This window comes from Coenobita brevimanus, chromosome 59 (genome assembly GCF_032717465.1).
Source record: "Coenobita brevimanus isolate Jiangsu-jjx chromosome 59, ASM3271746v2, whole genome shotgun sequence".
In the NCBI taxonomy this organism is placed as follows: Eukaryota; Metazoa; Arthropoda; class Malacostraca; order Decapoda; family Coenobitidae; genus Coenobita; species Coenobita brevimanus.
In genome coordinates, this window is record NC_137012.1 from 23,256,472 (window position 1) to 23,270,641 (window position 14,170).

Sequence of the window (14,170 nt, forward strand, 5' to 3'; positions counted from 1 at the left end):
TCTACTTTCTACCGTTCAAAAGCATTCTACTAACATAAAAAAAAAGAAAAAAAAAAGATGCACCGAACCGAGATATCTTAATGGACTGTGCTGGTTAACATATAGCTAGACAGTCTAAAGGTAAGCAGAAGAAAATAGCTAAACAATTATGTACCTATTTTTCCCATAATTAGAAACACATTAAAAATTGGATTTAGTGAGGAGGCAAATAGTTGGCCAGTTTAATACTAAACTGAAAGTGTTATACCGCAAATTATATCATCTGTTTACTATATGTCTCGATAAACCTTTCGTGTAAGCAGAACAACGTAAATATATGTGGAAAATATCTGCTAAAATGATATGCAGACGTCAAAGAGTATTAATCACTACTCCATATGACTACAAAAATCAGGACTTGACTTAAATGATCACGAATACTCGACGCAGAGTTAGCCAGACACACATGCAGTTATTGGATCACACCTGGTAAACAAGTCTACGATGATTACTAACAGAGTAGTTAACACAGTCATTATATTTTAGTTAACACGTAGTCATTATATTTTTTCCAGCATTTTTATCATACAAATGTACAAGGGTTATAGATGCGTAAATTCATGAACTAAGGGTCTGAAAAGAGTGGCTCGGTACCAAAATAATCCCATTCCCTTAACCCCCTTCCGTCTGAGGTGTCTTTAATGTTCAAAGTAAAAGCATATAAAGGTTGTTAGAATCTCGTAAAGTAGTTATCGTAGTGAAGGAGTACCTGACCACCTCGCCAACACAAAACAGGAAGTCATTGTACTGAAATGGTTCGCATCTGGAGTGTAATGACGCACTCTATAATTTCTATATTTGATTCTCGCTATTACAAGAAAGTTTTGTTCAATTATACAGAGATTTTTCGTTGCCAAGACAGTTATTAGCCTACATCTAATCCCTTTATAGCCACGCCTCTCTCAAGCTGGATAAAATAGCGTGATGGTAGCCTATATGTTTAAAAGACGTGACCTCAGGGAAAAATTAAGCAATGAAGTTTTTTCTCTGCTACAAAAATGCACCTTACGGTAGTCAGTATTAAAGATACCATTGTAGAAAAGTAGGAAAAATATCAAATTCCACAGAAATCTAATTCGAGCTAGAGAGAAGCCACACTTAATATCCCTACAAGAACAATAACGAAAACCAAACCCTTTTCACCATCAAGCAGGGTTTCCTCAGATACAACATTATTTATTTTGGGGTGGGGGTGGGTTAGGGACTTATCCGTATTGGGGGGTAGGGGCTTATCCATGCTGAGGTAGGGGGGCGGGGGAGGAGGTAGTGGTGGGCCGACCGAGCGTCTTTTGTCTGGCCTCCCAACCAATGATAACCCAGCGCTCTCTTGGGGTTCGGCAGCCATTGTTGTTGTTGGTAAATATCTCTTGTCATTATTCCTTCCACGGTTCGATGCCTTCCTCTGCTGCTGACTCCTCCTCCTCCTCCTCCTCCTCCTCCTCCTCGAGTTCCTTCTTACTTTCCTCCTTTTCCCCCGATTTCCTTTATAATTTTCCATCTCTCCTCTTCTTTTCACCTTTCCTTTCCCGTAATTTTCTTTTTCTTTAATCCTTCTCCTTCTCTTCCTTCGGTTTTTCTTTCTACCCTTCTATGTGTCTTTAACATTCCGGCTTACTTCCCTCCATCCCATTTTCTTTTATTCCATCCTTCCTTCTCACCTACTTTCAATTATCACTTCTACCTTCTCTCATCCTCAAATTCTTCTCCCATTCCTTCTTTTCATCAGCTTTCCTTTCTTTTACCATCCCTCCTATTTTTTCCAATTTTCATCGCCCTTCACTTTCCTTTTTTTCATTCTTCAGTTTTTGCTTCTTTCCGATTTTCCTTTCTACCCATCTCCCGCCATTCCTAACCCTTAACTCTCCTTTCTGCAACATCCTTTCAACTCATTTCCCCCTTCACTCTGTTTTTTCCCTCCTCATTTATCTTCTTTCCGATATGCTATCACTCGCAACGCATTCCTTCTTTCTTCCATTTCTTCTTCTACTTTCTTTTCCCCTTACCTTTGTTATTTCTTTCCCTTTCCCTCTCGATTATTCACTCCTTACTTCCTTCCTATTATGTTATCCCTCCAAACTCTTCTTAAATTCTCTCTTCCAAATTCTTATTCCATACTTTGTCCTCTCCAACATTCTTTCCTTCCCCATTCCATCCTCCTACTCTTATATTCCCTTCTCATTCTACCCTTTCCCATCTATCCGTGTTCGTGTCCTCTCTCCTAATGTTTCTCTTCCACGCTTCCTCTTCCTCTTCCTCTTCTTTCCTCTTTTCCATTCTACTCTTCCATCCCAACTTTCTTATTACTGCCTCCTTTTTCCAAACTCTCCTACTGCCAACTTTAACTTTATCCTTACTACTCCCTTCCTTTCTTGCGTCTCCTTCACTCCACCTGTTCTTATCTCCTTAACTATCCCTGCCCTCCTTCGATTCTTCATTCTTTACTTCCTTCCTTATTTCCCTCCTTTCTTTACTTCCTTCCTTACTTCCCTCCTCCCTTACCTCCAGGAGACAACTTTAATTTCTTCCCCCATTTCAGTTCTCTCCCCACCTCCTTTCGTCAATCTGTTCTTTCAATTGTTACTCTTGCATCTTTCAACATACTTTCAACATCATCATCATCACCTATTAATAATGGGGTGAAAACGAACAAGATTTAATAATAATAATAATAATAATAATAATAATAACAACAACAACAATAACAATATCAACCACAACTAGGCACCGATCCACATTAATATCACCGCCCCTCAACACCTTCCCCCCCCCACAAAAAAAAATGGTAAATAAAACAAAATAAACTAGCCCAAGGAAACCCCCACACTAGTAAAAAAAATAGCCAGCCGTAACAGTAGTGGGAGGGTGACAGGGCTATTGATCAGGGGGTGGAGAGAGACGAAGTGAGGAGGGGTGCTTAGAAGGGGGGACTGGCCTAACGAAGAAACATTATTACCCTTGCTGATGAATTGAGAGAGAGATGGGTAGGGGAGGGAGAGAACTTGGTAGGGGATGATAGGTAAGTAGGGAGAGAGAGAGGGAGGTAGGGAGAGAGATAGGGAGGTAGCAAGAGATAGGGACGTATAAAGCGATAGAAAGTGAGGGAGGGAAATAGGTAGGTCAGGAGAGTTTTTTTTCTTTTTTTTAATGCGAAGAAGCAGGAACCAAAGGCCACCAGCCCGCAATTACTATTCCTTCCAAGAGAACAACAAAATACAAGAGAGAGCCAAATTCGAGATCCGATCATTTCGAGGAGGGAAGAGACAGGTTGGTAAGGAAGAGACAGGGTGGTATGGAAATGGTAGGCTTGTATGGAAGACGTAAGTAGGCAGTAGGAGAGGTAGGTAGGCAGGGAAGAGGTAGGTAGGCAGGGAAGGGGTAGGTAGGCAGGGAAGGGGTAGGTAGGCAGGGAAGGGGTAGGTAGGCAGTGGGAGAGGTAGGTAGGCAGGGAAGGGGTAGGTAGGCAGGGAAGGGGTAGGTAGGCAGGGAAGGGGTAGGTAGGCAGTCGGAGCGGTAGGTAAGTAGGGAAGAGATAGGTAGGTAGGGAGGAGGTAGGTAGGTAGAGATGAGGGAGGTAGGTAGTGGGAGAGGTAGGCAAGCAGGGAAATAGAGGAGGGAGTCTGAGAGAGAGAGAGAGACAGAGAGAGAGAGACAGAGAGAGAGAGAGAGAGAGAGAGAGAGAGAGAGAGAGAGAGAGAGAGAGAGAGAGAGAGAGAGAATGTTAAGGTGGGGAGCCAGAGCTAACGAAGAAACATTATTACCTACAACTGATGAATTGATAGGGGGAGGGACTGAAGGATGGAGGAGATAGATCGCTATAGGGAGGGAGAGAAAAGGTAGGGAAAAATATAGATGGAGGGAAGGAAAAGCTGGAAAAAGTAAGGATGGAGAAAAGGTAAGGAAAGAGGGATGGAGGAAAGGTAGCGGAAGGGGAAAGGGTAGGGAAAAATATAGAGGGATGGAGGAAAGGTAGGAAAAGGTGCAGAGGGATGGAGGAAAGGTAGGGAAAATAAAGTGATGGAGAAGAGGCAAGGAAAAGCAAAGTGGGATGGAGGTAGGGAAAATTTTGAGAAATGGAGGATAGGTACGAAAGAATAAAGAAGGAGGGACAAAAAGGTAGGTTAAATAGAAGGTAGGAAATGAATAAGAGGGAAGGAGGATAAAACATCTAGAAGTAAAGGGATAGAGGGAGAGCATGAAAAAAAAAAAAATACGAGGAAAGAACGCCAGGAAAATGTACTGCACAAGTTTTGGTAAGGAAAACATAAACGGGAAGGGAGGAAAGTAGGGGGAGAGTACAATGGAGGGAGGGCATATAGGGAAAAAGTACAAGAGAAGGAGGGAAGGTAGGGAAAAAGTACAGGGGAAAGAGGAAAGGTAGGGAAAAAGTACAAGGGAAGGAGGAATGGTAGGGAAAAAGTACAAGGGAAGGAGGAATGGTAGGGAAAAAGTACAAGGGAAGGAGGAATGGTAGGGAAAAAGTACAAGGGAAGGAGGAATGGTAGGGAAAAGGTACATGGGAAGAAAGGAAGCAAAGGAATGGAAGGAGGGAAGGTAGGAAAGTACCAGAGAAGAAGGTAATGTAGGGAAAAAGTACAAGGGAAGAAGGAAAGGTAGGGAAAAAGTACAAAGGAGGGAGGGAAGGTAGGGAAAAAGTACAAGGGAAGGAGGAAAGGTAGGGAAAAAGTACAAAGGAGGGAGGGAAGGTAGGGAAAAAATAAAAGGGAAAGAGGGAAGGTAGGGAAAAAGTATAAGGGAAAGAAGAAAGGTAGGGAAAAGGTATAAAGGAAGGAGGAAAGGTAGGGAAAAAAGTACAAGGGAAGAAGTGAAGGTAGGGAAAGCATGGAGAAAAGGAAAACTGGGTGAAAACGAGAGGGAAAAATTATGAAGAATGGATGAGAGAGAAGGGGACAGAAAACCTGAGAAGGAAGGATGAGAAGGGAAATGTAGAATGAAAAGAGTAAAGCAAGGAAATAAGGGATTTAAAGAACGGAAGTAAGGGGAGTAAAGAAAAGAGCAAAAGGTGGGGAGAGAGAGAGAGAGAGAGAGAAAGACGGGGGGGGGGAGGTGGATAGAGATAACACGATAAGAACATGCTTATGACGGTAGGGGATCAAATGAACAAAGTTAGCAATGAATTAATGGAGAGAGGGGTGACGAAGGCAGAAAACAAACTGTGGAGAGACAGACAGACATAGACAGACAGATAGACAGACGGATAGATAGATAGGCAGATAAAGAAATAAGCTGGAAACAAAATTAGGGAAGAAAGGATGCACACAGAACTGAGAAATGGCAGAAAAATGAAACGCCAGAGGACAAAAGCAGGAATGATGCTTGGGAGAGGAGCAATGGCTAAAGAAAGATTATTACTTTATGAGCCCGGTAAGTACTAAATTGACTGGAATTAATAAAGGGTTAAGAGAACTGCAGGGATGGAAAGGAAGGAGTTGAAACAGTGAAGGAGAGGGAAGGGAAAATAGAAAAAGGAAAGTAAGGAGGATAAAGGAAAAGAGGACAATGAAAAGGTGGAAGGGAGGGATAGAGAACGGTTTTGAGGAGTTTATGAGGCGAAGGAAGAGGATGGCAGAAAGGAGTGCACTGACATCAAGAAGAGAAAGAAAAAGAGACACGGTGTTATTGAATTATGTGAAGTTGGAAGACAAGTACAAAGAGGAAGAAATATTACTACACAGCTTTACATTCCAACTCTGCAAAGGACATGAAGGAGGGAAAGATATTACTAACGAGAGACAGCACGAAAGAAAAATTAAGCAGTCGAAGGGCTGAGGGAAAATTACGCAGTTTTTATATTATTTTTCTTATTCCAGCATGTTGGCAATAACATCACTTTAATTTTACAGCTGGTAAGGACTGTTGGACGATTTCATTCACAAAACACAAAAAGAAATCGTGCCCAATCATAGAGTTAAGGAAAGTCACATTATTTTGAGGGTATGCTCTTCTGTTCGTACCTCAAGGCAACACTTACTACGTACCCATTACATTCCAGTTTTGCTGCAGACGAGGACGAAGGAGGAAGAGCAATTAGTAAAGAGCGTTTCCTTCAACTTGCAACGGACAAGAGAAAGGAAACATTGTGCGCTCCGTTTTACTTTGCAACTGACAAGGGGCTGACGAAGAGACGTTAATAAGGAGGGAACGCTAGCTGGGTTTAGAGATATATTTTCCTATTTCTAGCTGACGGTAATAAGCGATACATTCAAGCTTCCCAGGAGACGAACACTGAGGGGATATTAAAGTGCACTGCATTCCACTTTGCAACAGACAAGCATTAAGGAAGAAGAGACATTACTAAAGCCAGTTACATCTTAAATCTGCAACAATGAAGGATCAAGTTCTATTTTTTTCACTGTTACAAGCTCCAGACACTTAGCTCTGAAGAAACTGTTTGTAGTGACGGGGTTAAACTGTCGCCATTAAGCCTTTCACAACCTGATCTCTCCCTCAGCAGAGTAAAATCGTTTGATGGAGAACAATAATAAAAAGGGTGAGATATCGTACTGAGCAGGTTAAAGAGGAGATATTACCAAAGACTATTCTGTTCTCTCAGCAAAAGGAAATGGTTAAAGAGGAAGATGTAAACTAACAGAAGAAGAAACTTTACTGTCATATCAAAACTACGTGTATGAAGCGTTTGAACACTTCGCACCACTTCACAATCAAGACCCATTACTAAAGAGCGCTCCATTCCAACTTTGCACGATACAAGCAGTGAGGAAGACGAGCCGTGAGGAAGACAAGCCGCGAGCAAGAAGACACATTAGTAAAGGGGAGACGCCAATAACATGCAGGCAACTGTCGGAACTTCTCGAACGCAGCATAATAAACAGGACTGAGTGGCGTTGGAGGCAGATGCAATAAAGAATAACGCTTAGTTCACCTGTTGTCCTCTTCAGCCTGTCTATATGCCTGTCGCCGTATCCTGTGAGGGGCGGCCTCTTTAAGGAACCTCCATGCGACTCAGTAAAATCCATGGTTAAGAAAACAAGAGAGTCAAGGAAAGGCAGTGTACTGGGTAAATAAATAGATAATATACTCCAAATACGTACAAGTGTGTAGATTGCAAGGACAGTTTAGAAAATGGAATGAGTGAAGAAGACTTAAAGGGACAAGAAAAATTACGAGATGCCAGGAAAGCAAGACAGATCTACAAGTCAAATAAGAATGTGTGCGATAAGGAAAGCCATGGGGTAGGTGGGTGGGAGACTCTCTTCGCTTCCAGTAAAATGTCTCTCAAGTAGAATTAAAACTGTTAAGATGAAAAAGGAAGGGCATTATGTACATAATCTACAAACCCATCACAGCAGCTAGTACTCTCTCTCAATGTGAAAGCAATCGTCTGACGGCAGCAACAATAAAGCAAGATATTAAGGTACTGAAGTGATGAAGGGGATAAAAGGAGAATTGGATGTCGTAAAGGAGAGGAGACAGCTCAGACGGTGTTACTAGGGCATGCAGTCTACAGAAGAGGAGTTGCTTTATCGGATATGTATACTATAGCAGGCAGTCTTACGTCCAATTAATTCCTGGGTTGGAAGAATTTCAGGGTAGGTTAGGTAAGGTCAGGCTGCGATTTTGCTTCATCTATACCATGAAAGTGAATGCCAGTAGACCACACAGAACAGCAGGAACGTTGAGGTAGACTGTATACTAGCCTAACATCGAGGCAGACTATACTAGCCTAACATCGAGGTAGACTGTATACTAGCCTAACATCGAGGTAGACTGTATACTAGCCTAACATCGAGGTAGACTGTATACTAGCCTAACATCGAGGTAGACTGTATACTAGCCTAACATCGAGGTAGACTGTATACTAGCCTAACATCGAGGTAGACTGTATACTAGCCTAACATCGAGGTAGACTGTATACTAGCCTAACATCGAGGTAGACTGTATACTAGCCTAACATCGAGGTAGACTGTATACTAGCCTAAAGATCCAGGTCGAGAGTAAACCATGGAACCAAAGGCAATATAAGCCAGAGATCAAATAAAGATTGGGAAGATAAAAGATACAGTGTGGGGCGGGGGAGAGGTCGATCCAGAGAGCCAAGAAAAGAGGGTCAGTGCCAAGGAGCGTGCCAAGTGCCAAGAGAGTGAGAGAACTAGGAGAGGATCAGGCAGGCCAAGAAAAGAACAGGGAGATGAACAATTGAAGATAACAAAGAAAGGAAACTAGCCTATACAACAAGATGATGGGCAGCAACAACAGCAACAACAACCTTCTTTGCTATCTTTGTTCTATTCTCGTAGGAGCTGCCAAATGTCGGCTACCTAGCAAACAGAATTCACCCTCCGTTTTATATTCTTGTGCAGGCCAACTAAAAGAGGGAAAAGGAGGGTGTGGTATAGGGAGGAGCCTAAACAGATGAGGTAACCACGACTAACAGACACTCAGGTAACTGTTAACGTGGAAGAAAAAGAAATGAGACAAGGGGGATCAGGGTAAGATTGAGAATTGGAGTAACAGAAAATGACGAAAGGGATGAGAGAGAAGACGTTTTAGGGAAGGAGAGATGAGAGGATTTTTGGGGTGGGGATAGGAGAGAGGAGTAATGGATAGTTAGGACTAGAGGAAACAGTCTATTCTTTCAGCTCAAAAGGTTCTCAGTTACCTCCTCCTTAGCGACTTATTTCGATTACTCACCACAACATCCTTCTGTAGTCTCGTAATGTTTAAATATTGACAATACATAATCAAATTCTTATCTTTTCTCTCTAATTACGCTGCAGGAGGTAATAAAGCAAGCGAATATTACCCTGCCATCTGAAGAGGCAAATCAGTAACGATGACGTGGTAGTGAGCCTCGTAAACTATCAAGAATACTGACCTACAAGGCATGATAAAGATGAGTAATAAGGGAGACAGAGAAGAATTTTAGAGGTGAAGGAAAGGGTGGAGATAGTCAAAAGTGGGATGAGAAAAAGATAAGGACAAAATGATACTAAGACTAATGTATGATAAGAACGTGAGGAGCAATAGGACAGGTGTGGAATCAGGAGGAAAATGATTGCTGTGGAATTAATGAGAACTGGACGAAAAGAAGTGAGTATGGAATTAAGGTGTTTGAGGAAAATGACAGCTTTGGAAATAAGAATGAGAGACGGAGGAAAATGATAGGTGTGGAATTAAGAATGAAATGCGGAGGAAAATAATAGGTGTGGAATTGAGAATGACAGGCTGAGGAAGAGAAGTGTAGCATTTAGAATCACAGGTGGAGGAGGAGAACTTAGGAGACGCAGAGTATGGAAGAGAAAATGACAGGAAAAGAAGACACGAGGTTAGAAAATGAATGAGGGCAGAAATTATGTCGGAGAGAGAGAGAGAGAGAGAGAGAGAGAGAGAGAAGAATTACAGAATTAAGTATGCGAGACTTAGAGTATTAAAAATATTCGACAGCGGAAAAGGAGGTGTAAAATAACGACAGGATATGCAGAACAGACAGATAACAGGGATAAGGAGGAGGGGAGGAGCTAAAGGCTGGACAGAGGAGAGGAGAGGAGAGGGTCGAGGCGGGTGTGTTGCAACGGGGTGCAGGATATTGATCAGCCCTAGGGACCTGCCTCGCGTCTCTGGGGCCCTGGCGACACCCTGCCCCGGCGGGAGGGTAACTGTCCCCCCCCCTCCTCCCCACTGCCCTCCCTCCCTCATGCTATGCTCTCTCTCTCTCTCTCTCTCTCTCTCTCTCACTTCCCTATTTCTCTACCATAATCTCTCTCTCGCCATCTTCCTTGATCTCCTGCCCCCCCCCCCCTTCTTCCTGATACGCTATCCTTGTCTTAAACTTATGTAATTTTTTCAGTTACTGTCATTTCTTTTACTGTGTCTCTCTGTTACTCTAATCTTTAAATACTGGTACCTCAAAATAACGGTAAAGTCTATAACTCTAACATTTATATTCTCTCTCTCTCCTCTCTCTCTCTCTCTAAGGTCCTTACACAGTTTCCAGTCATCTTCATCCTTACTGAGCTTGCATCTCTGTCGTGTGTGTGTGTGTGTGTGTGTGTGTGTGTGTCCGTCTCTCTCTCTCTCTCTCTCTCTCTCTCTCTCCCCTTCCAAGATTTCTTCATCCACACCATTCTCTTCCTTCCTTGTCTCTCCCCTTCTCTGCCTTCCCCACCTCACTTCCTCTTTTTCCTCTCCTCTTTTACCTTCTTTCCTCTCGCTGTTCCCACTTTCCCTCCCTCTCTTTGTCAGTGATTTATTGCTCCTGCCTTTTCCCCATGCACTGCTCTCTTCCATCCTCTCTTTTCCTCTCTCTCTCTCTACCTCTTTTCCTCTGTTTCATTATGTCTATTTCTGTTTGCCAGTCTTCCTCTGTTAATCCCCCCCCCCGTCTCTCTCTCTGACACACACACTGACACACACACACACACACACACACACACACACACACACACACACACACACTGACACACACACACACTGACACACACACACACACACTGACACACACACACACACTGACACACACACTGACACACACACACACTGACACACACACACACTGACACACACACTGACACACACACACACACACACACACACACACACACACACACACACATTTTTCCATGCATTATCTACTTTTGGCTTTTTTCCTCTTAGCCGAGTTAGGGGTGGCTCACAAAAAACGGAGTGAGGGCGAGAAGAAAAAATAGAAAATGGAGACAAGGTGAGAGGGAAGAAAGGGAGAGGAAAAAAGAGTGGAAGAGGAAGATACAGGGAACCAGAATACAAGGGGAAAAAAGGGAATATGTGAGAGAGAGAGAGAGAGAGAGAGAGAGAGAGAGAGAGAGAGGGGGGGAGGGGGATGGCTAGTGAAAAAGTGGAGGAAGGGGATGTAAAGTTGAGGAAGGGGAGGTAAAGTGAAGGAAAGGGAGATGAAGTGGAGGAAGGGGAGACGAAGTGGAGGAATGGGAGACGAAGTGGAGGAAGGGGAGATGAAGTGGAGGAAGGGGAGACGAAGTGGAGGAAGGGGAGATGAAGTGGAGGAAGGGGAGATGAAGTGGAGGAAAGGGAGATGAAGTGGAGGAAAGGGAGACGAAGTGGAGGAGGGGGAGATGAAGTGGAGGAAGGGGAGATGAAGTGGAGGAAGGGGAGATGAAGTGGAGGAAGGGGAGATGAAGTGGAGGAAGGGGAGATGAAGTGGAGGAAGGAGAGATGAAGTGGAGGAAGGGGAGATGAAGTGGAGGAAGGGGAGATGAAGTGGAGGAAGGGGAGATGAAGTGGAGAGGAGATTCAGTGGGCGAAATAATAAAGTCAACCTTATCCCAGCATAATCCATTTTTTTTTTTTTAATGCGAGGAAGAAGGAACCAAAGGCCACAAGCTAAACTGTCTATGTATAAAACTGACCCTTCCCCATTTCAATAAATATAATAAAGGAGACATATAGGGCATTAAAGATATAGGGAGCAGAATAAATAAAGTGAAAATCCTGAGTCTAGATACACAAGCATTTTCACTCACTGCCCGTCTAACTACACATATTTCCCTCGGCTCAGGTGCAGAATAAAATGGTACTATGGCTCTACATTATCTCCATGGCACTTCTTCGTGACTAGCATCATATTCTAGTGTTACTCTATTGCTACATCACACTGAAGATGGCGAGATGACAAATTTATGCCTAGTTAGGATGAACAGAGTATAACAGAAAAGAAAAAAAATCCAATAAATTGTAATTGTTTTTATTTAATTAAACAAGTTTCCTTACTCAACTAAATACACATAATAAGTAACAATTACAGAACAAGTAAAGAGGCGCCTACAGTAAGGTCAAGAGCCACAAGAAAGTCTAAGAATACGTAATCTTGAAGGAGGTTTAAGGGGAAGCTATCCTTGAGATTATCGTCTTAAGGAGAAGTGGGAGTTTTGTGCAGGTGTTAAAGAATAATTTTAGGATGAAAGCAGAAGGACGAATGAGTCTTAGGAACGGAGGTAGAGGAAGGAGTTTTAGTAAGAGGAACGGAGGTAGAGGAAGGAGTTTTAGTAAGAGGAACGGAGGTAGAGGAAGTTTAGTAAGAGGAACGGAGGTAGAGGAAGGAGTTTCAGTAAGAGGAATGGAGGTAGAAGAAGGAGAGTCTTGGTAAGAGGAATGCAGGTAGGGGAAAGAAAGAGTCTTAGTAAGAGGAATGGAAGCAGAGAAAGGAAAGAGTCTTAGCAAGAGGTTTAACTAAGGTCTTTGAGGTCATGTGTCACCTTAAATAGCAAATATGACCCCTTCGGCCCGAGGGTCATTTTTTACTGCGTCGTGTTTCTAGCAGACGATTTTACTGAGCTTGATAGTGAAGTAGTTACCGAAGGAAATGTCTGTTCCATCATCATCATCATCATCATCAATCCTCATCATCGTCACGACCACCATCATCACAATCATACAATCACCACTATCACCATCACCACCATACCACCACCACCATCATCACCAACATCATCATCATCATCATTAATCACGTTTGAAGCTTCCCCTCAGCCGAATAAAACTATGTGGAGATGGCAAGAATAAAGAATAAAGGCAATTACCGCAAAAGTTTCCAACAACAATGATAATCTTCAATAAAAGATCTTTATTAACATGAACTAGATTTATTTTTTTACTCTTCCTGATGACTTTGTTTAGGTGAGATTTAATGAGCTAGCAGGAGAGGGTCGTACTAAGGCCAAGAAAGGGTCGCACTAAGGGTCACATTAAGGGCAGGAGAGAGTCGTATAAAGGACCATATCAGAAGCAGGAAAGTCGTACTAAAGGTCACATTAAAGGCCGGAGAAGGTCGTACAAAGGGCAGGAGAGGGTCGTACTAAAGGAGCACCAAGGGTCAAATAAATGGCAGAAGAGGGTCGTATTAAGGGAACAGTAAAGGTCAAATTAATGGTACGAGAGAGTAGTACTAAGAGCTGGAGGTCGTACTAAGGTCACATAAAAGGGCAGGCGAGCGTCGTAATAAGGGCCACATTAAGGGCAGGCGAGGGTCGTACTAAGGGCCACATTAAGGGCTGGGAGGACAGTGCCACCTCCTGGAAACAAATGACTGTCTTAACGCCCACATTTGCTAGGTTGACAGCCGACCACCTCAACACATTCTCTCTCTCTCTCTCTCTCTCTCTCTCTCTCTCTCTCTCTCATCTTACAGTCAGCGTGTTTTCTCCTCCCCCTGTCTCCTTACGTCATCTCTCCCACTTCCCTACGCTTCTACTCTTCCATCTACAGCTTCTCATCCTCTCTCTCCCTCTTCTTCTTCTTCAATATCTTCTATGTCCCCTTACCCCTCCCTCCGTTTACGTCTTCTCCCGCTTCCTTCTCTCCAGTAACTGCCCTCTCCTCCCTCTCCCTTCCCTTCCGTCCCCCTTTCCAGCAAAGTTTCCTTGTCCCTTCTTCCTTCACATCTCCTAGTCCCTCCCTCTTCTCTCTCCTCCCTTACTTTCCCCACCCCCCCTCTCCTGCTTTCCCCCCTCTCCTGCCTCCCCCTCGCCCCTCCTCCCTCCCACCGCGCCTTCTCCAGCCAAAAACCCAGCCATCAGCAGGTGTCCTTACGCCCCTCTGGTCCTCAGAGCTGGGTCGGCCGCCTCGCCACACCAATTTTGAGCCTAAACGTGTCCCCCTTGTAGACTCACTTCCCCTTAACCCCCAACCTGTTTTTACTTCTTTGTTACACGAGAGCCTCCCTGGGGGCCAAGTCCATTCATATCACACTCGCGCTGACCTATTTTCACCTTTACTGAACCTCACCAAACGAGCTAAATTGCGTTAGTGGTGGGTGAGGCATATTGGTCTGTGTTAGGGGGGTTGCGTGGCTGTTCCGGTGGGGCGCCGTTCCCCCGGGAGCCGTGAACCCCCCCCCCTGCACCCCACCACTCCTTCCCCTTGCTGGATCCGCCCCCTAGCCCCCCCACACCTATTCCTCCACCCCCTTCCCTGCCTCGGCCTGCCTCCTATCTCCTCCCTTGTTGACTACCTCGGAGGCCAAAACGCCATGCCTACCCTTACTTCCTGTCACCGCCCTGCCCTGCCTCAGTCTTGACCTGCCTGCCTTACTTGCTGCCTTACTCTGCCTCGCCCACCACCCTCTCTGCCTTACCCTGCTTCCTTCACTAAACTCACTGCC

The 14,170-nt window shown here is 44.0% G+C and overlaps 1 protein-coding gene across 1 annotated transcript in view; it reads right to left on the reverse strand.

Moving 5' to 3' along the window:
- Positions 1 to 14,170, reverse strand: part of kn (EBF transcription factor knot) — a 365,525-nt gene that overhangs the window by 277,775 nt on the left and 73,580 nt on the right. The gene's annotated exons all lie outside the window — the stretch shown is intronic.